The following is a 14,239-nucleotide window of genomic DNA, read 5'->3' as shown; positions in this document are numbered from 1 at the left end:
AGATGCAGTCCACTCAGAGAGTGGGCGGGGTCTTTGGGCTGGATCCAGGCTGATTCTGAACCCATTCCAATCATTCGTTTTGCACGAAAAACACTCCTTGGGCAAAAAACAGACATAGCTGTCTTCACAAATGTCAGAATCATGAATTGTGTATTTTCAATCAAGTTGGACTTGTATAACTTCCCATAAAACTTAGTAACAAAACTGGAGATTCGTTTTGGAGGGTGTACCATTAATATTTAGGGCAGTTAGTGACTTCCTCTTAGCATTCCCTTTTCCAAGAGTAAAAAAATAACTTGTGGCTTTCAGTTCAATATCCTCTTCCGGAGTAATGTTTTCTTTTTATAACAGAAGAGTAAGCTTATCCATCAAATCACCTTCCTGCTTATTTTCCTATTTTTCTTTTTATGGCAAACTCAATCAAGTCTGATCCAGTACTTGAAGTATTCCCAAACTTTTTTATATTCAGTATTTAAGCCATCCTTAAAAATACATTTTACTATGCCTTTAACAGAGGCATTGAAAGTCCCATCGCTCAGTTGAGAGTTGAGTTTCCAATATCCTCGTATAGGAGAATAATTATGCTTAACTTCTTTAACATATTGAAGAGAGGATGAGGAAATCAAAAATTGATCTATAATTACACCATGTGAAATCTTTTATGCCAGGGTTAAAGAAACGCCAAGCATCAGTCAAGGAGAGGTCCGAGCAGAGAGAAGAAATAAGGTTAAACGATTTAGCCTGGGGGGATATCTATCCTCTATCTCATCAGGGCATTCATTAAAATCACTCACCCCCCCCATTCATGAAGTTAATCTTTGAACAGAAGTCGTTCACATGCTGTAAAGGGCCATGATACATGGGCAATGTTACTTCCAAATAAGACACTTATAACCTACCTGGAAACATGATGCCTGTTCTCACAATACATGTTTGTATGCCTTTGTTATAGCCTATTATATATTGTGGCCGTGGCATCAAACTATTGTATGTTTGTTTTAAGTCTGTAATGAGAGGAATTCTAGGTGTGGTTGTGTGCTTTGTACACCAGGTGGGGCTATCAAACAGAATGCTGTGTGGACTGGAGGGATTCCCACCTGTTTATGACGTAATTTCCCTTTCCTCCCTGGCCATGTCACGTTCATTATATTAGAGATACCGTAGTACTAGGATGGATGCATCGTGCAGGTCGACGAGAGAGATGGTGGAACAAACAAGCTGGTATATTAACAGCTTACTTTTCCCCTTGCTGTTAAAGCAGGATAGCTTTGAATGAAACTTTGCTAACACGTTAGCTTTGTGGACCAGAGCTACTAACACGCTGAGCTGGGCTAGCATTAGTGCTGGAAGTTCTCGGAGAACTAGCATTAGCTTTGGCGACTGAGGAGCTCGGGCCTGGAGGTCTAGCAATTAGAATTAGTTGTAATAATTGCTCAATGCCGGGTAAGGTCTCGGGCACAACACAGCTGCAGGACGAGACTAGAGACAAAAGGTGGGCGCTTGTCCCTGCAGGGAGCCGACCGGCGACAGCGAGGCCTTTGGCGGAGTGGGGCTGCTGCATGACTAGTCTAAACTAAAGCATGCTTTTTCTGTTATCAGACAGTTCCCCGAATAACGTCTACTCGATGAGCCTTGGATATGTAATTGGTGAGAGGACAGTTTTAATTAAACATGCGAGTCGACGATGACCCAGCCTGTCAGTGGCGTCCAGTCCGGACACGCCGCCGGGCTACGATCCACTTGGCCGGCCGGCTGACTAGCTGCCCTGCCCTGAGCGGCGCCAGGGAACGCCGCTGGACTCTGGAGTGTGCTCAACGGCCGCTAACCACACCGCACTGGAGCAGTAGTTACTAGTCATGTAGTGTAGTGTAAGATAGGAATCATAGGAGGGCACTCTTTCATTGAACAAATGGTGGCCTTTAAAAGGGCCGTTGTGGTGGGAGATGAACTCCAAGGTCACTGCAGTGACTCCCGTATCATGGCGAGGTAACGCTGGATTTCGAGCAGTTTCCTCTGTCTCCGCTCTCTTCTGAAGTCATGAGAACCTCAACCTCCCGTATCATGGCGAGGTATCGCTGGATTTCGAGCAGAGTTTCCTCGGCCTTCTGGAGTTTCCTCTGTGTCCGCTCTCTCCTCTCTTCCTCTGTCTTCACTCTCATCACCTTCCTCAACCTCCTCTCCTGGTGGAGTTTCCTCCTCCGACTTTGCAGCCAGAAGTCGTCACGCAACCGGACTAACTGCACATGTATGTCAGCCATCTCTTCTAAAACCAGCGATGATCAGGAACGATATGAAAATACAGCGAAAACGGTAAGCTTTTATAGCATAGGCCTACATATGCAAATGTTTTGTGCCGCCCCCAACAGGTGATTGGCCGATACTCTCTCGACAGTTGACGCGCGAATTCGTCTTTGTTTAATGCTGTCAGCCACGCCCAGCGGCGTCGTATCCTGATTGGCTGACTAGCTGTCGACTGGTAAATATGTGACCGAGACTGGTAGTCCGAGAGCCGTGGGGGTGAACGTGGTTTCGTCAGATAAAGTTTTTTTTTCAACTGATTCTTGTAGCTTGGGGTCACCTCTTAAGAATTCAAGAGGGTGCCCGGTGATATCCCTTAGGCATTTTTAGTTATTAACCCCTTAATGTCCAAAACACAAAAAATCCACCCAAAATAGAGTTTTATGATATTGCATGCAAGATACTTGATCTGAATACATCAAATTAGCTTTCTACAGTGTTCATGAATGTTGATATGCACAGTGTATTTCATTTAAGACACACAAACCTGAATTTGATCAGTTTTGTATTTGCACATTAACCACTATAGCCCTATATACATTACGGCCATTTGAAAATAGCCAATCTACAAGCTCACACTGCGTAAAGTCAGTTTGGCTGTTTTTAGCATCAATCGCTAGCCTCCAGGGCTCCCGTGGTGTGAACAGACTGAACACGCACGCACAAAGGACGATGTGTAGAGTTTAATATTACTTCAATCCAACCTCATGAGTGGTAAACCTTTGTTTACAACAGAACATGGCACACACTGTATATACTATCGCATCGCTGTTAAAATGTATCGTTAGACCCCTAGTAGGACCTACTCACAGTTCAAACTGTCACAGTAAAACAAGGAATATAGATGGCTTACTGGCTTATTTGATGCACTTAACTGCATGTAAAGATTTTGCAGTTTGTGGTTCTTCCATTTCAATGTATTTGCGCATACTGCTGTGATCAAACGTGCTAATGGCCACCTATTAGGTATTGACTAGCTCAGATCACCTGTGAATGACCACATTATCATCATTAAAGGTGTGCTTCCATTGTTTTGTGGGGAAGCAACAATCTGTACCAATGATGGTGGCTCATTTGCAACAACTTGTTCTATTGTTCACCAAACCCTGAACACAGGACGTCAATGATGTCAAGCTTTGAGGCTGAGGGCATTACATTCTAGAAATGATTCTCAAAGGAAACGTGTCTGGACTGTACGACCCCTTTTACCTGGGTCTCAATACAGAGCTCAGAGTCAAACACAACAGCCATCGTTGTTGTGTTTGGGGGTTTAAATAACTTACCAACAACAAAGCAGCATGCTTTAGTTACTCTTTGTATGTTTTGATTATTATTACAAAGCACATTAACCACTTCAGCCCTATATACATTACGGCCATTTGAAAATAGCCAATCTACAAGCTCACACTGCGTAAAGTCAGTTTTATTTAACTCATTTTGGGGCGAGGGCCACATTGCGCGAAAGGTGACTTGATGAGGGCCGCGACCAGTTGCAGCTCATGTGCGTTGACTTACACAGTTGTCACTTGGCTTTGTTTTCTTTCTGTTTATTGACATAAATTGACTTTATTTGTATTACAGTTGTAGGCTACAAGACATTTTGTAGGAGGTGGTAGTAGTTGAATAGACTGTTAACGAGCCCGTCAGTGACAACATTCCACACATGGGCAGAGACAAAGCCGTCAGGGAGAGGTCACCAGTTTGACACCCCTGTTCTAGAGAAATGATTCTCAAAGGAAACGTGTCTGGACTGTACGACCCCTTTTACCTGGGTCTCAATACAGAGCTCAGAGTCAAACACAACAGCCATCGTTGTTGTGTTTGGGGGTTTAAAGAACTTACCAACAACAAAGCAGCATGCTTTAGTTACTCTTTGTATGTTTTGATTATTATTACAAAGCACATTAACCACTTCAGCCCTATATACATTACGGCCATTTGAAAATAGCCAATCTACAAGCTCACACTGTGTAAAGTCAGTTTTATTTAACTCATTTTGGGGCGCGGGCCACATTGCGCGAAAGGTGACTTGATGAGGGCCGCGACCAGTTGCAGCTCATGTGCGTTGACTTACACAGTTGTCACTTGGCTTTGTTTTCTTTCTGTTTATTGACATAAATTGACTTTATTTGTATTACAGTTGTAGGCTACAAGACATTTTGTAGGAGGTGGTAGTAGTTGAATAGACTGTTAACGAGCCCGTCAGTGACAACATTCCACACCTGGGCAGAGACAAAGCCGTCAGGGAGAGGTCACCAGTTTGACACCCCTGTTCTAGAGAAATGATTCTCAAAGGAAACGTGTCTGGACTGTACGACCCCTTTTACCTGGGTCTCAATACAGAGCTCAGAGTCAAACACAACAGCCATCGTTGTTGTGTTTGGGGGTTTAAAGAACTTACCAACAACAAAGCAGCATGCTTTAGTTACTCTTTGTATGTTTTGATTATTATTACAAAGCACATTAACCACTTCAGCCCTATATACATTACGGCCATTTGAAAATAGCCAATCTACAAGCTCACACTGTGTAAAGTCAGTTTTATTTAACTCATTTTGGGGCGCGGGCCACATTGCGCGAAAGGTGACTTGATGAGGGCCGCGACCAGTTGCAGCTCATGTGCGTTGACTTACACAGTTGTCACTTGGCTTTGTTTTCTTTCTGTTTATTGACATAAATTGACTTTATTTGTATTACAGTTGTAGGCTACAAGACATTTTGTAGGAGGTGGTAGTAGTTGAATAGACTGTTAACGAGCCCGTCAGTGACAACATTCCACACCTGGGCAGAGACAAAGCCGTCAGGGAGAGGTCACCAGTTTGACACCCCTGTTCTAGAGAAATGATTCTCAAAGGAAACGTGTCTGGACTGTACGACCCCTTTTACCTGGGTCTCAATACAGAGCTCAGAGTCAAACACAACAGCCATCGTTGTTGTGTTTGGGGGTTTAAAGAACTTACCAACAACAAAGCAGCATGCTTTAGTTACTCTTTGTATGTTTTGATTATTATTACAAAGCACATTAACCACTTCAGCCCTATATACATTACGGCCATTTGAAAATAGCCAATCTACAAGCTCACACTGTGTAAAGTCAGTTTTATTTAACTCATTTTGGGGCGCGGGCCACATTGCGCGAAAGGTGACTTGATGAGGGCCGCGACCAGTTGCAGCTCATGTGCGTTGACTTACACAGTTGTCACTTGGCTTTGTTTTCTTTCTGTTTATTGACATAAATTGACTTTATTTGTATTACAGTTGTAGGCTACAAGACATTTTGTAGGAGGTGGTAGTAGTTGAATAGACTGTTAACGAGCCCGTCAGTGACAACATTCCACACCTGGGCAGAGACAAAGCCGTCAGGGAGAGGTCACCAGTTTGACACCCCTGTTCTAGAGAAATGATTCTCAAAGGAAACGTGTCTGGACTGTACGACCCCTTTTACCTGGGTCTCAATACAGAGCTCAGAGTCAAACACAACAGCCATCGTTGTTGTGTTTGGGGGTTTAAAGAACTTACCAACAACAAAGCAGCATGCTTTAGTTACTCTTTGTATGTTTTGATTATTATTACAAAGCACATTAACCACTTCAGCCCTATATACATTACGGCCATTTGAAAATAGCCAATCTACAAGCTCACACTGCGTAAAGTCAGTTTTATTTAACTCATTTTGGGGCGAGGGCCACATTGCGCGAAAGGTGACTTGATGAGGGCCGCGACCAGTTGCAGCTCATGTGCGTTGACTTACACAGTTGTCACTTGGCTTTGTTTTCTTTCTGTTTATTGACATAAATTGACTTTATTTGTATTACAGTTGTAGGCTACAAGACATTTTGTAGGAGGTGGTAGTAGTTGAATAGACTGTTAACGAGCCCGTCAGTGACAACATTCCACACCTGGGCAGAGACAAAGCCGTCAGGGAGAGGTCACCAGTTTGACACCCCTGTTTTGTCTGGACTGTACGACCCCTTTTACCTGGGTCTCAATACAGAGCTCAGAGTCAAACACAACAGCCATCGTTGTTGTGTTTGGGGGTTTAAAGAACTTACCAACAACAAAGCAGCATGCTTTAGTTACTCTTTGTATGTTTTGATTATTATTACAATTATTATTATTATTATTATTATTATTATTATTATTATTTTTCATCAATGTCACTTTGGGGAGGCAGCCTTTTGTCCGACCACTCATAGGTCCGACGGGGCATAGGTCCTACGGGGCATAGGCCAGACGGGGCATAGGTCCAACGGGCATAGGTCCGACGGGGCATAGGTCCGACATATATATCATATATTATAATTATTAATTGATTAATTATAATTATTAATTGATTAATTAATTAATTAATTAATCTCTCCCTCTCGCTCGCCCGCTCGCTCACTACGGCTTGTCGATACGGCTTCAAACCCCTATATAAGGAATTAAAGAAAGTCGATATTATAATTATTAATTGATTAATTAGATAAAGATCTATAACATATAATTCATTATATATCATAATATAATATATATTAATTATATATCATAATATAATATAATAAGCGCCAGGATGCGCAAACTTATAGTTATATTATATGATTATGAAGGAAAATTCCTGACCTGCCCGCGTCATTATAGGTAGTCTCTCTGACTTATTCAGTTCAGTCCACATATAAATAAATACATTTTTGTCACCGTCATAACATTCATAGCAGTCAGGCATGCACAGAGAAATTAACTATCTTTTGAGGCAGATGAAGTGCGCACAATATCCTACTTTTATTATGCTTATATCACACGCCATAAAGCCAGTGGTTTGTTGTGGAGCTTTCACTTTCACATGTGTAGGCTATAGATAGGCTACTTTATCATTCTGAAGTTACGGGGTAAAGAGGATTAAGTCGAGTAAGACCTGAGACCAGATTCTACTAAATGTCTTCTAAATCCTGACAGTTTTCTGAAAAACGTATCAGTGGTGCTCAAACCTTTTCATGTCAAGGACCCCCAGAATGATCTGTATTTGGCCACCAACCCCCATCTGAAAATATATAGTTCCAGGGACCCCCGGGAAGCAAATATTTGAGTTAAAAACGCTCGCAGCGCGGTACTCTGTGAGCTTGTATATCTGCTATTTTTCAATAGCTAATGTTTAAAATAATGGTTAAAGTGGTTAAAAGCTGAGGTGCCACAGATAAGACACATTCAGGTCTTAATGGGTTAACGAGCAGGACATCCTTTTCCATTCTACTGTTCCTCTTTTCTCCTTCCTGCCAGATCCTGTTTTTCCCAGGTGAGGTACCGTGCCGAGTGGTCCAGTGAGATGGTGTTCCGGAGCGTTTTGATAAGTCCCAGGATGCTTGCGGACCACATGCCCGATGCTGTGCTCCATGCTCTCAGCAGTCTGACCAGCGACAGGCCCTTTTCCCTCTGCCCGTCGTCATTAAGCAGCAGCCACCCTACATAGGCCAACTCCTCATGGCCTCTCCTCTGTTTCCTATGGTACCCCCTTTCCTATTTCAAGCCTCTCTCTCTCTGTGACTGAGACACTGCTGAATTATTCTTCCATGCCTGGGTCAAGATTTTATTAAGGAGGCACAATAAACCAGGCCTCTATTCCAAGCACCTGATCTTTACATTTGGCTTTGGTCTATCGGCTGTCTTACACCATACATTCACAAATGATGATTGTCAGTGGAAATTTATGATGACAGAGTTGGGTTCATCTGTGAATGAATCTGTGTCAACAAAAGATGATATTCAAGGACTCTAAAGTTGAGTTGCAATAATAGTTTTATTTAATGTATATATTATAATCTATTGTCATTTGTATTGCTTATTGTTTTTAAAGTGATTGCATAAACCATCCTCAATGCCCCCAAGACATTGTTTTGCAGTTTTTGTAATGCCAATTACAAATGCATGATTATTTTTTTATTTTTTTTTGCATGAAGACATTGGGTCAAAGATTACCTAAATATTACAAGGTGATTTGTGAGAAAATGTTTACCTGTAATATCATTTTATCAAGTTTGAGTGGTATACAAATTTGATGTCTGTATAATTTTCAGCTAGGTCAGGAGGTAACTGGGTGCATGGCCAAAAAGGTTTGGGAACTGCTGCGTCTAACTGCTCCAATGAGCAAGTCGGTGCTTTGCATGGTTTCCTCTGCCACACAATGTAAAGGGCTTTGGATAAAAGTGCTATACTGTATAAAGAATGTATATAACACTAATTTGGGGTAAAACATTGGAAAATATGTTAGTATAGTAATCATTCAAGGTTTTTTTTTATGATCCTTAGGGTCACCAAATAACATTAAAAAATGATTATGTAAATTTTGGATCATGGTAAATTCAGGGGTTGAATGTTGGGGTACCATTGAAAACCTATATAAGGCAAACATTTCAAATTTGAATTATGCTTAAAGTAGCACGTGACATGTCAAACTCAAACTAGGGGTTATTCATGATTCTGAACCCATTCCAATCATTCGTTTTGCACGAAAAACACTCCTTGGGCAAAAAACAGACATAGCTGTCTTCACAAATGTCAGAATCATGAATTGTGTATTTTCAATCAAGTTGGACTTGTATAACTTCCCATAAAACTTAGTAACAAAACTGGAGATTCGTTTTGGAGGGTGTACCATTAATATTTAGGGCAGTTAGTGACTTCCTCTTAGCATTCCCTTTTCCAAGAGTAAAAAAATAACTTGTGGCTTTCAGTTCAATATCCTCTTCCGGAGTAATGTTTTCTTTTTATAACAGAAGAGTAAGCTTATCCATCAAATCACCTTCCTGCTTATTTTCCTATTTTTCTTTTTATGGCAAACTCAATCAAGTCTGATCCAGTACTTGAAGTATTCCCAAACTTTTTTATATTCAGTATTTAAGCCATCCTTAAAAATACATTTTACTATGCCTTTAACAGAGGCATTGAAAGTCCCATCGCTCAGTTGAGAGTTGAGTTTCCAATATCCTCGTATAGGAGAATAATTATGCTTAACTTCTTTAACATATTGAAGAGAGGATGAGGAAATCAATTACACCATGTGAAATCTTTTATGCCAGGGTTAAAGAAACGCCAAGCATCAGTCAAGGAGAGGTCCGAGCAGAGAGAAGAAATAAGGTTAAACGATTTAGCCTGGGGGGATATCTATCCTCTATCTCATCAGGGCATTCATTAAAATCACTCACCCCCCCCATTCATGAAGTTAATCTTTGAACAGAAGTCGTTCACATGCTGTAAAGGGCCATGATACATGGGCAATGTTACTTCCAAATAAGACACTTATAACCTACCTGGAAACATGATGCCTGTTCTCACAATACATGTTTGTATGCCTTTGTTATAGCCTATTATATATTGTGGCCGTGGCATCAAACTATTGTATGTTTGTTTTAAGTCTGTAATGAGAGGAATTCTAGGTGTGGTTGTGTGCTTTGTACACCAGGTGGGGCTATCAAACAGAATGCTGTGTGGACTGGAGGGATTCCCACCTGTTTATGACGTAATTTCCCTTTCCTCCCTGGCCATGTCACGTTCATTATATTAGAGATACCGTAGTACTAGGATGGATGCATCGTGCAGGTCGACGAGAGAGATGGTGGAACAAACAAGCTGGTATATTAACAGCTTACTTTTCCCCTTGCTGTTAAAGCAGGATAGCTTTGAATGAAACTTTGCTAACACGTTAGCTTTGTGGACCAGAGCTACTAACACGCTGAGCTGGGCTAGCATTAGTGCTGGAAGTTCTCGGAGAACTAGCATTAGCTTTGGCGACTGAGGAGCTCGGGCCTGGAGGTCTAGCAATTAGAATTAGTTGTAATAATTGCTCAATGCCGGGCAAGGTCTCGGGCACAACACAGCTGCAGGACGAGACTAGAGACAAAAGGTGGGCGCTTGTCCCTGCAGGGAGCCGACCGGCGACAGCGAGGCCTTTGGCGGAGTGGGGCTGCTGCATGACTAGTCTAAACTAAAGCATGCTTTTTCTGTTATCAGACAGTTCCCCGAATAACGTCTACTCGATGAGCCTTGGATATGTAATTGGTGAGAGGACAGTTTTAATTAAACATGCGAGTCGACGATGACCCAGCCTGTCAGTGGCGTCCAGTCCGGACACGCCGCCGGGCTACGATCCACTTGGCCGGCCGGCTGACTAGCTGCCCTGCCCTGAGCGGCGCCAGGGAACGCCGCTGGACTCTGGAGTGTGCTCAACGGCCGCTAACCACACCGCACTGGAGCAGTAGTTACTAGTCATGTAGTGTAGTGTAAGATAGGAGGGCACTCTTTCATTGAACAAATGGTGGCCTTTAAAAGGGCCGTTGTGGTGGGAGATGAACTCCAAGGTCACTGCAGTGACTCCCGTATCATGGCGAGGTAACGCTGGATTTCGAGCAGTTTCCTCTGTCTCCGCTCTCTCGTGAAGTCATGAGAACCTCAACCTCCCGTATCATGGCGAGGTATCGCTGGATTTCGAGCAGAGTTTCCTCGGCCTTCTGGAGTTTCCTCTGTGTCCGCTCTCTCCTCTCTTCCTCTGTCTTCACTCTCATCACCTTCCTCAACCTCCTCTCCTGGTGGAGTTTCCTCCTCCGACTTTGCAGCCAGAAGTCGTCACGCAACCGGACTAACTGCACATGTATGTCAGCCATCTCTTCTAAAACCAGCGATGATCAGGAACGATATGAAAATACAGCGAAAACGGTAAGCTTTTATAGCATAGGCCTACATATGCAAATGTTTTGTGCCGCCCCCAACAGGTGATTGGCCGATACTCTCCCGACAGTTGACGCGCAAATTCGTCTTTGTTTAATGCAGTCAGCCACGCCCAGCGGCGTCGTATCCTGATTGGCTGACTAGCTGTCGACTGGTAAATATGTGACCGAGACTGGTAGTCCGAGAGCCGTGGGGGTGAACGTGGTTTCGTCAGATAAAGTTTTTTTTTCAACTGATTCTTGTAGCTTGGGGTCACCTCTTAAGAATTCAAGAGGGTGCCCGGTGATATCCCTTAGGCATTTTTAGTTATTAACCCCTTAATGTCCAAAACACAAAAAATCCACCCAAAATAGAGTTTTATGATATTGCATGCAAGATACTTGATCTGAATACATCAAATTAGCTAACTAACTAACTATATATATATGATGATTTCGGGTGTGACAGTACAGTACAGTAGTGGGACCCCCACACGGTAACTATGTCATTTCTCAACCGTTTCGGACGCGGGGCGGCTCGCCGGAACCGGCCAGGTCCCCTGGGCGCGTCCCTGGGGCTCTGGATGTGACCCCCACACGGTAACTCTGTCATTCCAATTAAAAAATGGCAGCAGAAAGTAGTGTATTTTGTGAGCTTGTATATTGGCTAATTGGAACATCTTTATTTTTTTTACAACTTCATTATTCAAGAATGAGGTGTTGCATAGCACAAAGTAGTATGGCTAGGTGGACAAAAGTGGTCAATGAGACTACAATGTGAATGAGAAATAATGCTTTGTAGTTTTTGCTTTGTAGCTCTATCCATGTGCTCTATTTCTTTGTTTTGACAGAGCAATACAATCCATTCCAGCCCATGAGGGGAAAAAATACATGGTGTACGTCCATATTTCTGCTTTACATCTGGAGCATCGTTCTCAAATCTTGAAAAGGTATTATTCCTATAAATATAATTCATCAGTCGTTGAATATACTTTTCCATTTTTTTGCGTTTGCCTTCTCTTGAAATTGCACTTATGAAATGTGTTCAAATGTGTTTTCAGTTAACAGGTCTTCAATGCAATGAACTACATTCTTACAACACCTTCCTACGACATGCAAAAGCTTTCATTGAGCCAGCCATAATCCATACATAGAACAGCTCACAGATGGAGATGCTGGCGCAGCCACAGCCAGAGACTGCCGTCATACTCGGCAAGACATGAGAGCTGACAGCCCCTGTAATATTTTTATGTCAGGTTAGAGTATTCACTAATGTAAATGTTTTCTCTCAAGCGGATAGAGATGGATCATTAAAATGTGTACTAATATTACAATTTACTTTCAAAGGCCACTCTGCAAAATATGGAAGTTACACAATGATCGACTTGGGGCAAAACAAAGTAATTGATCTACAATTGATTCTGGTGAGTGTTACTGTGGATATTTTTGTTGTTTGTGTATATAATATAGATTCCTTTTCTAAACTAACAGTATTTTATTTTTGACAGAGTAAAAGTTGGTGGCAGTTACCACATGGAGAAGGTCTGGAGAAAAGTCTTGAGTTCTTGAAAGCCAACAATGTCACTATCGACTGGATTGTGACCAAACCATTTGTTTCCAAAAGCGTTGCTTTCATCAAATGTCTTGGAATGCTTTGCAGGTAATTAATTTAGAGTAAAGCAAAATTCAGAACACAACATATTTGTAGTCTGTCTTATCATGTTTAGTTTGTATGTTTAATCTACTGTTAGACTACCTGGCTGCAATTCATTACAATGAAAGTTTTGGGCAACTACAAAAGACAGGGGTTGAACATCAACCTATCTAAAACACAAGTGATGTGCATTAACTCCACCCCAGGTGCACCAATCACTGTGAATGGGCACACTCTTGAAAGTGTTGAAGAGTTCACATATCTGGGAAGTCTGATCAGCAAAGAGAATGCAGCAGAAAAGGACATCAGAGCAAGGATAGGGAAGGCTCACAGTGTTTTTGTTAGGCTCCAATCTATCTGGAAGTCCAAGCAGTACACTGTAAAAACCAAGGTCAGACTTTACAACAGCAATGTGAAGTCAGTGCTGTTGTATGGATCTGAATGCTGGCGAGTCACAACGCATGATATGAAGAAGATCGATGCCTTCCACAATCGATGCCTCAGGAAAATCTGCAGAATCTTCTGGCCTGAGAGGATATCCAACGAAGAGCTTCACCGGATGACCAAGTGCAACAGCGTAGTATCGGAGATCAAACATCGCAGACTCCGATGGCTGGGGCATGTGTTCAGGATGGACACCTAAAACAACCTGGCGCCGAACTGTGGCAGCTGAGCTGAAGGAGATGAACCTGACATGGGGCGAGGCACAACATGCAGCACAAGACAGGTCCCGATGGAAGAATATCGTTAAGGCCTTATGTCCCACCTGGGACGAAGAGGATTAAGTAAGTAAACAAAAGACAGGTCGGGATGGACAGCCAATCCACAAGCTTCACTAACCAAAAGCCAGGAAGGGAGAGTGCAGAGTGAAAGAAGTGAAGACGGATCCCACGTTCTGTACGTTTTCTTTTAAATTTAAAACTACAAACAAATTCAAATTTAAAACCCATGTAATAGTATTGCACTCCAGTCTAGCAGCACTTAAGAAAATAAAATAGTAAAAAGTTAATTGTGCTCTCAAATTACAACCAAAAGTGATCACAATAAAGTGACCTAAAAAGTGGCATTGGAAATCTAACACAACTTCTACTGACTGTATTTCACAGCTTGTTTCCAACCTGATGGAGCTCATATTTGGCTGTCATGTTTGACCCCACAATGAGATCCGGGCCATCGTGATTCCAGAAGACGTGGTTTCACAGTATGAGCACCCAGAGGAGGAACAAGATGCATAACCATCAAAAAGGAGAAAACGGTAGAGGAAATCAAGGTCATATGTGAGAATCTGTTCTTCCCAAATGGCTTGTCCAAAAAAAGAAAAAGCTCTTATTGCATTACTGAAATATTTGAGGGAGATAGATTAGTGGAGAATCTGACAGGGAGACGGCATACTGGGGAGGTGCAGGAGAAGGTTCTGGCAGGATTTGATGCCAGTCATGGAGAAAGCACTTATGAGACTCCAGAATTGTACAGTAGGTCTCCAGTATTGGTGCACTGTCACTGGCCAAAGATTGTTTACTTTTGGAAAACATCCCAATACGTTGTCATTACATTTTGAATAGCAACACTTGACCTCCTGCCCTTTGCCTGCAGGCCATGTTGGATGCCAGAT

At 42.3% G+C, this 14,239-nt stretch overlaps 2 long non-coding RNA genes across 2 annotated transcripts; both read left to right on the top strand.

The window, feature by feature from the left end:
• Positions 1 to 1,095: 1,095 nt before the first annotated feature.
• Positions 1,096 to 8,145, top strand: LOC306915321. Its single transcript, XR_013788792.1, has 2 exons — positions 1,096 to 2,310; positions 7,555 to 8,145. It is a non-coding gene; the product is annotated as an uncharacterized lncRNA (long non-coding RNA).
• A 4,347-nt stretch (positions 8,146 to 12,492) lies between these two features.
• Positions 12,493 to 14,030, top strand: LOC306915316. The gene is made up of 3 exons (XR_013788790.1): positions 12,493 to 12,633; positions 13,428 to 13,524; positions 13,734 to 14,030. It is a non-coding gene; the product is annotated as an uncharacterized lncRNA (long non-coding RNA).
• Positions 14,031 to 14,239: the final 209 nt, after the last annotated feature.

Source organism: Electrona antarctica (genome assembly GCF_951216825.1).
Source record: "Electrona antarctica genome assembly, chromosome: 22".
Lineage (NCBI taxonomy): Eukaryota > Metazoa > Chordata > Actinopteri > Myctophiformes > Myctophidae > Electrona > Electrona antarctica.
Note: the sequence above shows the minus strand (reverse complement) of the source record. Positions and strands in the feature narration are given on the sequence as shown.